Consider the following 14,992-nt stretch of genomic DNA (forward strand, 5'->3'; position numbering starts at 1 on the left):
CAGATTTAAATTCAGGCCTTTCTGACTCCAGGCCCAGTGCTTGATCCACTGAGCCACCTAGCTGCCCATTCCATATGTTAGATGCTTAATAAATGTTGAATAAATTAATGAATGAATGAATTTGATTCTTGATTCCTCTATGTAATATTCTAAAACCTTCTGAGAAATTGAGTTTAGGCTTTCCCATTTGTAGTGTCAATTTGTTTTGTCTGTCATCTGAATTTAATCTGTTAGCAAATGGTCTACCCAGGAATTAAATAAAAAAGAAAGAGATAGTGGAGGAGAAAAGGGCCTGGCATGCTATGGTCCATGAGGTCATGAAGAGTTAGACAAAGTTGTGGGACCAATGCTATGAAGGAATTTCTCAATTTAAGCCCATTCTTCCCAGTGATCAAGGTGATGAACCTTAAACATCCTCAGATTATACAGTATTTGGCAGAACTGATGAATAGTCATTGTTTCATTTCATCTCAATTCTGCACTATCTTGCTTCAAAGTCTTTGTTTACTGACCAACCAGGCCAGGGCTTGGACTCCTTCTCTTGTGAGTGGTTGTCTTCTCCAAGACAGAAACTCCCCTACCTCTATTCATTTGAACCCAATGGACCTAAGGTCTGTAGATCTTTTGACCTCACAAGATTGCCTCCAAATCTAGATGTACCCATTTGGAGAGCAATATCTAGTCATCTGTACAGGAAAGGAAACACAAAAAAGAAAAGACAGCTAGGGCCTTAGAATCAAGCTCACTATATATGCCTTTCTGCTCTAATTGCCTTATGGGAGCATTCACCATGTTGCTGGTGGGAGAAGGGTACCAACACAGTCCCAACCCCTCCAGGAAGAGGCTCAAAGAGTATTCTTACTTTAGGGAGGAGAAAAGAAGATAGGGAACAGAGGCAGAGTCACTCACTTTAAAGATCTACTGAGGCCTAGACCCTGCTCAGTGGCTAAAAAGACAAAGACTTGCTTATCCCAAAATCTGAGTCAGATACAGACTGCTGGAAGCAGCCAGGTTGTTCAAGTCTTAATACAGGCAGGGGAACTCTGCACTTTTTCTGTGTACCCCGCCCTCCTTGATTAAAGAAAATAATTTAGTTATTTGAAATAAAAACAGAATCCTTTGGAGGAATGAGTAAGCAAATGTTTCCACTTTTTAAAAAGTCTATCAGTAAAATCGGGGAAATCTTTATGTCAACTAAAGACATCGTTTTTTGGCAGCAAGGACACAAGAAGCTCAGGTTCTGTCTAGGCAGGTAAAATGAAGCAAAAATAATGCAAATTACTTGAGTTAACTGAAACCTTCTCTTCTGCCCCCAAATAAAACATGCTGTGCCCTATATCAATTAAGAAAAAAAGGGACTTTGGGTCCAATTTATCCAGTGGCCATCTGCATTGTTTAGCTAAACCTTTGACTTTATTGCTTCAATTGTTCATTAACCCCTTTCTTGGAAAATCAGGTGCTAGACTCAATTCCAGCTTCCCAACCCTTTTGGGCCTGCATAGTCTTAGGGAATAAATGTACTTCCTAGATCTCCTCATTTACTCCCAGGCAAAGACTTAGTTAGGCACTAGGGAAAAGGCAGCTATTTAAGTATTTTTTTTCTTATAAATAGAATATGCTAAACAGTCAGTGTTAACAAGAAAATTGTTACTCTCAATTGCATCTGTGATAGCTTGCAAAGCACCTGAAAGGGAATTAGGACTGGGATCCCTACAGGTGGCTCTACTAAAAAAAGGAAAAAGAAAAAAAAGAAAGAACTAGGCTGAAGGAGAAATTTGTTGGTGGCATATACACCTGTGAAACCAGTTCATAAAGACTGAGAAACTAGGAATATATAAATTTGGTTTTTGTTTTCTTTTGTTTTGCCAATCCCAAATGAGCAGAGTTCATTCAAAAGAAGGAGAGAAAGAAAGAAGGAAGGAAGGAGAAAAGAAGGGAAGTGAGGAAAGAAATGTGTGTATGTGGGGGGTGGGGAGAGGGAACTTAGCAAGGTCCAGATTCTGAATTCTAAAAGTTCTATCTCAGTAGTGATTTCATTTACCTCAGGAAAAACGCCACAAAATGCCATAATCAGCTCCTCAAGAGAATTGCAATGTCCTTCAGGGATGTCAGCTTGACCACTTTCTGCCTGCAGTTTGATTTTGTTATTTTTTTGTTCTTCCTTAAAAATTAGGATTTTTTTTCTCTCCTCAGTGACTTCCCTAGTTTTCAGTTTTATATTACACAAAAAAGATGTTCCATATTTAAAGTTATCTATAAAATACCTTGTATATTGAGGAAAGTGTATGAAAGTACAAATACATATTTCAAATTAATTATAAAACTAGAAATTGATATTGTACAGTATAAAACAATTTGCATGGGTATATGATGAATTTTTTTGGATATTATTTTATTATTAGAAGGTTGTTCAAATAAATGTGAAGTTTGTATAATTCATGGACAATAAGCTGCTTTATCTTAAATTTTTATTAAATGTACACCTCATTTAAATTTTTTTTCTGTTTTCCTTACTACTCATTTGGAAGCTAATGTATCTTTCCTCTCTCTATTGAGATAGATGATAGATAGATAGATAGATAGATAGATAGATAGATAGATAGATAGATAGATAGATAGATAGACAGACAGATGGATGGACAGAGACAGGTTATTAATTCTTTCTGCCTTTATTTACTGAACATGAAGCTATTTTAGTTAGGATATAAAGCCTAAAGAGACCAATTGGTAAATAATACAAAAAGGATCCTAATGAATTATAGCCTGAAGCCTTATTATGAATATTGAAATTACCATTCTGGATATATGAGATAGTCCTATTCCCCACTTGTTTCTATAGACATATACATTCACAGATATAGAAAAATATGTACATTGTGTTAAGTATTCCACCTAGTGGCCAGAACTCTGCTATCATTCTTCCATTACAAAGATGAAATAAACAAAGTATGAATCATAAAATCATAGATTTAAAGATGGACAGGATCCAAGAGGCCATCTAGTCCAACTCCCTTATTTTACAGAGGAGGAAATAGAGACAAATCGCCATTTAAAACACTTTGGTTCTTAAACACTTGTAGTAAACCACCTGCCCAATTCATTTCCTTTCTTCTCAGTCCTGCTCCCCAACCAAACAACAACATCCTTTGTCATTTTGATCTAAAATAAGAAGGGGAGGTAGAGAAAGGGATTCATGGGTTTTCAAGCAGGAGTCTTCTGGTAAATGTTAAACAACTAACTCTGAAAAGCTGGACACACTTTTCAATTTAATATGTATTATTTTCTCCATCACTTTCTTAACTCTAGACAATCAACAAAACAATAAATCTAAGCCCTGGTTTATATTGTTTGCCAATTTCTGAGGTGTATAAATACACAGAAAATTTAACAATCAGGATCTCTTTGGCTTGTCAAGCAGGCTTCAGCACACTCCTGCCTCAAGGAAGAACGTTACAGTAAAGTAAGAGAGATAGAGTAATGTGAAGCATCAGATATGGTCTCTTTCAGTGAAGCTTTCTGGGCCTCTTTCCCCGCTTGTTCCTTTGGGTAGCATTCCTCACTTCAGTCCAGAGCTAAGAGACAGTAGGATACACCTATGCTTAGATGGTAGTATTTTTAAACATGAAGTCACTAAGCTTTAGCGTACGTCAATTTTTCATCTAGGACCCACCCTATGGACCACATTTTGAGACTCACTACTCAAGTTTATAGACTTAGAGCTGGAAAGGACCTCAGAGTTCATCTAGTCCATCTTCCCTCCTAAGGAGACAGCCTCAGAGAAGTTGTAACTTTCCCAAGGTCACAAAAGTATCAACAACTAGGATTTGAATTTGAATCCAGGACTCCTGACTCTAGACCTTGTATTCTTCCCAGATATATCTCGAAGCATTTATTTTTCTGATTCTATTCAGAAGTTCTTCCATACATTTTAGGAATGTCATGAAGTTTTGATCTATCAGAGAATTGACTATGGAAAATTGTCCCCCCCAAATCTACTACAAGCCTAATGCTATTTTAAAATAATATTTTATTTATCCCCAATTACATGTTAAAGCAATTTCTAACATTTTTTAAAAAGTTTTGAGTTCCAAATTCTATCCTTCCCTCCTTCCTGAGATGGTAAGAACCAGATATAGGTTATACATGTGCAATCACGTAAAACATTTTCATATTAGTAATTTTGTACAAGAAAACTAGAATTTAAAAAAGAATGAAAGAAAGAACACGAAAAATAACATGTTTTAGTCTGTACTGACAATGTAAGTTTTTTACGTGGAGTCAGAGAGTATGTTTCATCATTAGTCCTTTGGGATTGCCTTGGATCATTCTATTGCTGAGAATAGCTGTCATTCACAATTCTTCATTGAACAATATTACTGTTACTGGGTACATTGTTCTCCTGGTTCTGCTCACTTCACTTTGCATCAGTTCATGTAAGTCTTTCCAGGTTTTTTTGAGTCATCCTGCTTGTCATTTCTTATATCACAATAATATTCCATCACAATCATATACTACAGTTTGTTTAGCCATTCTGTGATTGATGGGCATCCCTTTAAATTCCAATTCTTAGCCATCACAAAAAGAGCTGCTATAAATGTTTTTGTACAAATAGGTTCTTCTCTCCCTCCCCCTCCCCTTTTTTTTATGTCCTTGGGATATAGACCATCAGTGGTTTTGCTGGATCAAAGGGTATGCACAGTTTTATAACCCTTGGGCATGGTTCCAAATTGCTTTTCAGAATGGTTGGATCTGTTCACAACTCAAACAACAGTGTATTAGTATCCCAGTTTTCCCACATTCCCTCCAACTTTCATAATTTTACTTTTATGTCATATTAGTTAATCTGATAGGTATAAGGTGGTACCACAGAGTTGTTTTAATTTGCATTTCTCTAATCAGTAGTGATTTAGAGTATTTTTTTTAATATGACTATAGATAGCTTTGATTTCTTTGTCTGAAAACTGTCTGTTCGTATCCTTTGACCACTCATCAATTGGGGACTGTGGTAGTTTTATAAATTTGACTCAGTTCTCTTGATAGTTGAGAAATTAGGCCCTTATCAGAGATACTCTGTTGCAAAAATTTCCCCCCAATTTTCTGCACTCCTTTTCATTTTGGTTGCATTAAGCCTAATGCTATTGAAGGATGGATGTTTAACATGGAAATGCTAAACAGGGATGTTTAGCAGGGATGTTTATCATGGGAAATAAGGCTTAGGAGAAAATGATAGCTTACTTCAAATATTTGAAGAATTATCATGTGAAGGAATTTGATTGTTCTTCTTGGCCCTAGAAGGCAGAACTGGGAGCAATTTGTGGTAGATTACAGAGAAGCTGATTTTAGGCTTAATATGAGAAAAAACAAAAACAAATTCTCTATTGAAAAGACCTATCCAAAAGCAGAATGATCTGCTTTCAGAATTAGTGAGCTCCCCTCACAAGAGGTCACTAAGCAAAGATTTATTAGTTATATTGTAGAATATATTCAGTTTCAAGAAAAGGTTGAATTAGATGACTTCTGAGATGCCTTCTTTTATTTGTAAAATTCTGTAATGCTGTGATGTTTATCTTTGTTTAGTTTAGTTTTCTATCACTGGATTTTGACGAAGGAATTTTTTAAAAATAACTTCACTTTTGTACAATCAAAATAAACCACAAAAATGGCACTATCTGCTATAGTGAGGCCTAGTCTAACTACCCTTTCTTTTTATAATCCCAATGCCATGTAGGGAATAATTGGTAGTGGGGCTCCCTGAGCAATTGAAGAGTTTACAGGGATGATATAAGCCTTTGTTTTGAACTTTAATGGTAACCTCTTGTGGACAAGAAAGACATACTTCTTGGTGCTTCATGGAATCTTAGTAATTGGGGATGAATTTGGCTCAAACTATTATAGATGTAATCATCTCATTTAGGAAGCATCTATAAAAAAGAGAGTTGATGGCAGTCAAACTTCTTGGTGAGATTCTAAGAAAGCTAAACATAGACCAGAGAGCAAGGAAGCCCCAAATGAAACTGTGCTCCAGAGGGCCAACAAATTTATTCTTAATCACTAGGGATCCATTCTCTGAGATGTCAAAGGGCGTAGCATCAATCATAAGATCATCAACGTAGAGCTAGAAAGTACCTTAGAGGTTGTTTAGTATAAGTCCTCCTCATCTCTATCTCTTGGCTTCCCTAGTTTCCTTCAAATCCCAGTTAAAATCCCACCTTTTATGAGAAGCACTTCCTGTTTCCCCTTCATGCTAGTGCTTTCTCCCTATTGATTTTCTCCAATTTATCCTGTATATATCTTGTTTGTATATAGCAAATTGTCTCTCTATTAGATTGTAAACTCCTTGAAAGCAGGGATTGTTTTTACTTTTCTTTGACTCACCAAAGCTTAGCACATAGTAGGTATTTCAGAAATGTTTACTGACTAACTAACTAACTTTTTCATTTTCCAGATGAGGAAACTGTGGACTAGAGAGGTAAATTGACTTACTTAGTATCAAATGGCTGTTAAGAGGGGGATTGCAGGGATCTCTTTGCTGACACTGACAGGATTCTCTTGCTTTGCCTTTGCTTGGATCTGGGGCGCAGTTCTGAGTGGTGGTCCTGGAACAAGGAGGAGCACTGGCTGGTGTGGTAGAGCTTGTAGTGACAGTGGAGAGGGAATCCTCCTCATAGTTTCAAGGCAGAAAACAGTGCTTGTGGTCATTCATAGAACAGAGCCCAGGCCAGAAAAGGAGTAAGCACCTCGTTTTTGATCATACCACCTTGGAAGAACTGAGAATTTACAGGTCCCTGGAAGTATCTCTGAAAACAGTTACACAAAACCCCTGGATCTTGGGACAGTACTTTCTCCACACTGGAAGCAGACGTCTACCTTAACAAAGAATTGAAAAGTCAAATAATTGGCTAGGATCATGAGCAAACAGCACAAAAAAAGTCAGACCGTTGAATCCTACTTTGGTGACAAAGATGATTAAAATATACAACCAGAAGAAGACAACAAAGTCAAAGCTCCTACATACAAAGCCTCCAAGAAAAATATGAATCAGTCCCAGGTCATGGAAGAGCTCAAAAAAGATTTTGAGAAGCAAGTAAGAGAAGTAGAGGAAAAACTAGAAAAAGAAATGAGAGTGATGCAAGAAAATCATGAAAAACAAGTCAACAGTTTGCTAAAGGAGACCCAAAAAAATACTGAAGAAAATAACACCTTAAAAAATAGCCTAACCCAAATGGCAAAAGAGGTCCAAAAAGCCAATGAGGAGAAGAATGCCTTAAAAAGCAGAACTGGCCAAATGGAAAAGGAAGTCCAAAAGCTCACTGAGGAAAAGACTTCCTTAAAACTTAGAATGGAGCAAATGGATGGTAGTGACTTTATGAGAAATCAAGACATTGTAAAACAAAACAAAAAGAATGAAAAAATAGAAGACAATGTGAACTATCTCGTTGGAAAAACAACTGACCTGGAAAATAGATCCAGGAGAGATAATTTAAAAATTGTTGAACTATTTGGAAGCCATGATCAAAAAAAGAGCCTAGACATCATCTTTCAAGATATTATCAAGGAAAACTGCCCTGATATTCTAGAACCAGAGGTGAAAATAGGAATTGAAAGAATCCACCTATAAGGAAAACCCCTAGGAATATTGTAGCCAAATTCCAGAGTTCTCAGGTCAAGGAGAAAATATTGCAAGCAGTCAGAAAGAAACAATTCAAGTACTGTGGAAACACAATCAGGATAACACAAGATTTAGCAGCTTCTACATTAAGGGACCAGAGGACTTGGAATATAATATTCTGGAGGCCAAAGGAGATAGGATTACAGCCAAGAATCACCTAACCAGCAAAGCTGAGTATAATCCTTCAGGGGAAAAAAAATGGACATTCAGAGAAATATAGGACTTTCAAGCGTTCTTGATGAAAAGACAAAAGCTGAATAGAAAATTTGACTTTCAAATACAAGACTCAAGAGAAGCATGAAAAGATAAACAGGAAAGAGAAATCATAAGGGACTTATTAAAGTTGAACTGTTTACATTCCTACACGGAAAGATATTTGTAACTCATGAAACCTTTGTCAGTATTGGGCAGTTGGAGGGAAAAAAAATTATATGTATAAATAGATAGAGGGCACAGGGTGAGTTAAAGATGAAGGGGTGATATCTAAAAAATAAAATTAAGGGGTGAAAGAGGATTATACTGGGAGGAGAAAGGGAGAGGTAGAATGGGGTAAATTATCTCACATAAAACAGACAAAAAAAGGCTTTTGCAGTGGAGGGGAAGTGGGGGAAGGTAAGAGGGAATGAGTGAATCTTATTCTCATTGGATTTGACTTAAGGAGGGAGTAACATACACACTCAATTGAGTATGGAAATCTATTTTACCCTACAGGAAAATAGGGTGGAAAGGGATAAGAGAGCAGGGGGATGATATAGGGGAAGGCAGATTGGTGGAGGGGATAATCAGAAGTAAACACTTCTGAGGAGGGACAGGGTCAAAAGAGAGAATAGAATAAATGGGGAGTGGGATAGGATGAAAGGAAATATAGTTTTTCACAACATGACTACTATGGAAGTGTTTTGCATGACTACACATGTATAACCTGTATTGAGTTGCTTGCCTTCTCAATGAGGGTGGGTGGGGAGGGAGAAAATTTGGAACCCAAAGTTTTAAAAACAAATGTTAAAAATTGTTTTCACATGCAACTGGGAAATAAGATATACAGGCAATGGGGTATAGAAATCTATCCTGCCCTACAGGAAAACAGAAAGAGAAGGGGTAACAGAAGAGGGGGAGATAGAAGGGAGGGAAGATTAGGGGAATGCACGCCATCTTGGTGTGGGGGGAGAGGCAAGATGGGGAGAAAATCTGGAACTCAAAATCTTGTGGAAATAAATGTTGAAAACTAAAAATAAATCGTTTAATATTAAGGGAAAAAAAGATAATAGGATATTATGAGATACCGTTTTCCCGAGCTAAGACCCAGCAAGCAAACTGTGCCTTGAACTTGGCATAGCAACAAACCTTTGCACTCACCTTTTGGATCATCTCACCTTCTGGCAAAATCCCACATGGGGTATTGCTTTTACCAGCACCAGGTGTTGAGCTTGGAGAAGCACCAGACAAGTACCCATGTTCTGGTCATGAAGCCCAGCTATGAATCAAACTTGTCTCATTGTTGCAATTACCCCTCATTGTCAGGGCTACAGCTAACTTTGTAGCCACTGATAAATACTGAGATATCCCCACAATACCTTGGGTTCCCCAACTAGGTGCGAGGCTTGAGCACACGTGTCATTGCTTGCAAGCAGTTTCCTTCACTTTGAGCATTAAACTTCTGTTTGATCCTTGACTCTCCTGTCTCTAGCCTGCTTTGTTTGACTCCAGCCATCCACAGTTTGGAGGCCAGTTCTGGTCCTATTGACAGACTTAACCCTTTTCACTTCCCCAGGGAATGAAGTAGTGCTTGAGAGGGGGCTGGGGGAAAGAGCAGAGGGTTCTGCCTCCCACATTTGGGGGTATAAGTTTGCATATCTGTGATTATAACTTTCTAGTTTTGTTTTGTTTTTGGGTGAGGCAATCAGGGTTAAGTGACTTGCCCAGGGTCACACAGCTAGTTAGTATTATGTGTCTCAGGCTGTATTTGAACTGGGGTCCTCCTGACTCTTAAGGCCAGTGCTCTATCCACTGCGCCACCTAGCTGCCCCAATTATAACTTTTTGAAGTAAATATTCACGTAAGAGCTAATATTACTTTAAGTGACTAAATATAATGGGGATGCAAAGGACTACCCCTACAATTAAGGACACACTACTGGTAGGACTTAGAGCCTTTACAGAGATTCTAAATATCCCAAACTCCCTTAAGGGTACTAGAAAATCCCAGAGGGCTAAAATCTAACCTACCTAAGCTTTCCAGGTGGTGAGGGCCAGGATAGTTTTTATTCCATGTACACTCAGCAGAAAATGTTAAGCAGGGAAGATTGGGGGCACTTAGTGAAAGATATATGAAATTATAAATGCCTTCTATAGAGGAAATGTTATCTATCTGAAGGTATTAGCTAATTTTTTAAAGCATGGCTCTGAAGTTCATAATTCTGTTCTTCCACAACTCAAAGTTCAATAATTTGTATGAGGAAGGGCAGTTTCCTCTCTAAAATGCCAAAATATTTATTTGAAAAGTGTATTAAGTTGGTCTGGTTCAACTGCCAAATGCTCCATCTTCTACTCTTTGAAAGGACTGCTCCTATAGAGGGAAATGGTCTGTCACTCACTTTCTCATTTTAATAAATGAAAAAACATTTAATAAGCACTTATGTGTCAAGTGTTGGGGATAAAAAAAAATGAAGACAGTCTGTACCATCAAGGAACTTACAAAAGGGGAAGAGTGGCTGGGGGCTGGGCATTTTGTTTTAAAAAGTTTTAAAAAACAGTGAATCCAAAAGACCACAGATTGACACACCTTTTCATATACTCCTGGCAGGACTGACTTATGGTTCTAGAGCTGGAAGGGGTGGGGAGGGCATGCCAGGTGAGATAACAGAGAGGCTAATGAAGCAGCCCAATTGGTCTCAAATAGAACACTTAGCATTAAGGACCTCAGGTGCTTACAATTCCCAGACATTTTCACAAGCATCACCCGAGATAGTCCTTATTCTGACATTGGTGTTTTATGTGGAAAACAATAAAGAGATAATAAAAGATTCAGTAAACCAATTCAAAACACTGAGGTTCCAAGATAATTTATTAGTCCTATAGTTTACATTTTTTAAAACTCTGTAAGCATACCTCCTTTGACACATAAAAATAATTTACTCAAATTTTCTTTTCTATAGACTTTGTACATGTGATGCTCCTCATAACTTTTAAAAAAATAGTAACCACACAAATAAATAAGATTTTCTCAATTTCCTCCACAGTCCTGGCTTTAAATGACAAAAAGCAAGAACACTCCAAATTTCTTAGCACATGATGTATCAAAATAGAAAACAAATCAGTCTTGGTTTCACACTAGAAAGTGAGCAGGACGTGCTACTATCTGCTCTGTGAAATCAATTCACACCAAACCACTGCGTGCAGCTAGAGAACAAGATCACTTGTAGTCTGGTTGATGGCACCATCTACTGCACTGTAACAGTATTGTAATTTACCCTCAAAGGCATTATTTATTTCCAAGAAAGGCTGCTGCACAGGATCTTCTACCACATAAGAAAAATAGCTATCTATGGATTGTGATAAATGGAAAAATGTGAAAAGCACCAATACTATGAATATTATTTGAAATTTATACAGTGCTTTCAGGTTTGCAAAGTGCCATACACAACATTTCATTTGATCTTCAAAATACCAGACAGTTGATTTAATAGTTTATAATATTCACCATGTGACTACTTTGTGTCAGGCACCATGCTAAATGCTGGAAATACAAATACAAAAAGAACAAAAAAAAGTCCTTCCCCTCAAGGAGTTTAAAATCTAATGAAGACAACACACAAAAGTAAGCTGAAACAGGGGTCAGAGGGAAGGTATTCAATGATCTGGAACATGGTGAGAAGTCAGAGATATCCCAAAATAGTGCAGCCAAGTAGGAAATGAGAAGTTTTCAGCTGAGCTCCTTTCTTAAATGGAAGTTTTGGAGTTCAGGGCTTCACCCCCTCAACGAGAGAGCAGAGGGTGGTGAAGAGGCAGAGTACCTAGTCTGGTAAGATCTCATAAGATGAAGAGGTTTTACCAAAAATGAGTTTTCTTGAGCATGATGGAGAAGTCAGAGAACTACCAAAGTAGTGCAGCCAGCCGATTTTATAGATGAGGAAACTAAGGCTTAGAAAGGGTAAATGATTTGCCTATGGACTCTTAGGTAAAAGTGTCAGAGGCAGTACTAGAACCCAAGTCTTTCAGATTTCAAGTTCAATGTGCTTTAAATAGGAGGGGAAAACCAACACAAAAAAAAAAAATTATTAAGCTAATACAATGTACCAAACTCAGTGGACACAGCACAGAAAAAATAAGATTTTTCTCCTGAGCTTACATTGTAACAGAAGGTAACAAATATAGGGGAAGGGAACGGTATTGTGCTCTAGGAAGTCATAAGGTGGCAAACTGAGTCACAGGGCAATTTACTGACACATGTAACAGAAGGAAACAAATATAGGGGAAGGGAACGGTATTGTGCTCTAGGAAGTCATAAGGTGGCAAACTGAGTCACAGGGCAATTTACTGACACATCCTTTTGAGGAACGATAGGACAGTGTTGATTCAGTTAGCATTCCCAGAATAAGAAGAGGAAAGGAAGGGATGTGAGTGTTGGCAAGGCAGAAAAAAAGGCAGGAATAAAATGTGGCCTTTATGTAACACTAGGCTGCATTTCATGACATGACACTGCCTCTTAAATATCTGATTACTAAACCATGGTATGTCTGGTGCTCAGTGATACTAATAATATAACAGGTCAGAAGTAAACACTTGATTCCCTCCCCTAATATTTATACTCAAAGATGCCATGCTATTTGTCAGAGCTCTCTATAAATTTGCAATGGTAACATGTTCAAAATGAAAACCCAAAGGCTCTGGAGTATCTTAAATGCCTTCTTAAAAGAAAGGTAAAATTTCCTTCAGCCTATGGATATAACTCAGAATCAGGAAGATACATTTTTCTGAGTTCAAATCCAGTTCCAAACACTTATTTAACTGTGTAACCCTGGGCAAGTCATTTAACCCTATTTGCCTCAGTTTCCTCATTTTTAAAATTAAGTAGACAAAGAAACGGCAAATTATTCCAGTATCTTTGCCAAGAAAATTCCCAAAGAAGTCATGAAGAGTCAGAAGGGGCTGAAACAATAACAAAAGTTCAAATTAACTCTTTCCCAACGTAACAGAGAGCTGACTTGTAATTTGAGCCACATAATCAGCACAAGTATGAGAGGGTGTATAAAAGTGTCATGAGCTGGTCAGGCTTAGAGGGAGTTACCTTTTTGAGACTGATACATCATTAAAGAATGTTTAAAAATAAGAGGTTAGATACCTTTTTAAGTGGTAAGGATAAAGCTAAATCTAGAGCAGCAATATGGGACAAAGGACAATGGAAAGAGTATTAGATCAGTCACTTGGGGTAAATCAAACGGGGCTCAATTCTTGGCTTTGCTGGCTATATCTGGCTGGCCTTGGGCAAATGACTAAACTTCTCTGGACAATGTCGTTCAGTTGTCAGTTTTTCAGTTGTGTTTGACTCTTCATGACCCCATTTGGGATTTTCTTGGCATAGATACTGGAGTGTTTTGCCATTTCCTTCTCTAGCTCGTTTTACAGATGACAAAATTGAGGCAAACAGGGTTAAATGACTTGCCCAGGGTCACACAGCTAGTGTCTGAGACTGGATTTGAACTCATGAAAGTAAGTCTTGGGTGGCAGCGCCAACACTTTCCTGGGGTGCTGTTGGCAACTCCAGGACCCTTCTCCCTGACCCTAGCCTCTTTGATCCACGCCCCATTATCTGTCTTACCCTTACGTGTAAGAAGATTGGAAAAGTCACAGGGATGAAGCTAGAATCTTTGGCTTCAGAAACAAAAGGCTAACTGAAGAAATTGCAAGACTGGAACAATAGAGAAAAAACAAGTCAAATGAATCAGGTATCACTAAGAAAATTGAAATCATATTTAGAAGCAGTTATTCATAAGTACTAGACATATATGAACAATTTGGAGTCTTCTTCCACCATTCTTGACCAGAAATTAGTCTCAATGAAGAAGCTCCTACAACAGAACTAGAATTAGAAGCAATAAAGAGAAGCCCAGATACAAAATATTATTGATATCCACAAGCATTCAATTGCCAACATAGAGAATACATCATGAAAGAAATTTATTCCAGTAAACCATCAAAAAATTAACCACAGAACTAGAGACAGAACAAAAGCAGTTATAGGATGAGAAACAAAAATATGCTAGAAGCAAAGAAATTGACTGAAGCACAACTTGCAGAATATTACAAACTTGAAAAAAATTAAATTTAAAAATTCAAAAATTCAAAATTTCAAAATTTAACCTCTTTGGAATAAGAGTAAAGAGAATTCCAAAGGTTATGACTTTGAAATTAAGTTTAATCCTGACACTGGTGCAAATTATCCTGTCTAATAAAGGATTCAAGTCTATTTACCACTTAGGAGCTTGTGAACCAAAATGAAAAATAAATAAGCAAAATTCTACATTAAAAAATAGTTTCAGAAGAGACCCTAGAACAAGGGAACACTATGGTAATAGAAGTGAAGAGTAGTATAAAAATGTTAAATGATGAAATCCAAAAATGAAGGATCTCAAACAACAAAAGAATTAAGAAAGCTGAAGAGAAAGACAGAAAATGTGCCATTGAAGTAAAGTCCCCCCCAAAAACACATGAACATTTACTTGAAAGTAGAGTTAATGAGGGCCTCAGTGAAGCCGTGAATGAACTGGATAACATTCAACAGCAATACCAGCTGGTGTTACAAATGACAACTGAAGAAAGACAAAAAGTGAGCAATAACTTACATCATCTCCTAGAAATGGTTGCTACCCATGTCAGATCTCTTGAAAAGTACCTTGAAGAACACTATTAGGGTAGACAGAGTGTGAAAGATTCACTGCTGAAGATTTCTTGGAAAATATTTTTTTAAAAATTGTAGAAAAGTCCAAAAAAAAAAGCTACTTTTTCCAGTGAGTAAAGAATTTTGCTTATTACCATATTATAGACAAAGACTTCACCTCTTATTTGTTTTTATTTTTTGGGTTTTTTTTTTGTTAGGCAATGAGGTTTAGTGACTTGCCCAGGGTCACAGAGCTAGTAAGTGTCAAGTGTCTGAGGCCTAATTTGAACTCAGGTCCACCTGACTCTGGTGCTCTCACTGCAGCACCTTGTTGCCCTAGTATCTAAGTTAATAGATCTCAATGACTGTCTGTTACATGAAGAGCTCTTTATCACTGTACTGAGTAGGTAACCCTAACTGAGTCTGTGATAATAATCAAAGTTTGTC

The 14,992-nt window shown here is 37.3% G+C and overlaps 1 pseudogene; it reads left to right on the forward strand.

Moving 5' to 3' along the window:
* The window catches only part of LOC114048072, a 32,546-nt pseudogene extending 17,620 nt beyond the window's left edge, over positions 1-14,926 (forward strand).
* Positions 14,927-14,992: the final 66 nt, after the last annotated feature.

Source organism: Vombatus ursinus, unplaced genomic scaffold (genome assembly GCF_900497805.2).
Source record: "Vombatus ursinus unplaced genomic scaffold, bare-nosed wombat genome assembly UNPS02014791.1, whole genome shotgun sequence".
NCBI classification, from domain to species: domain Eukaryota; kingdom Metazoa; phylum Chordata; class Mammalia; order Diprotodontia; family Vombatidae; genus Vombatus; species Vombatus ursinus.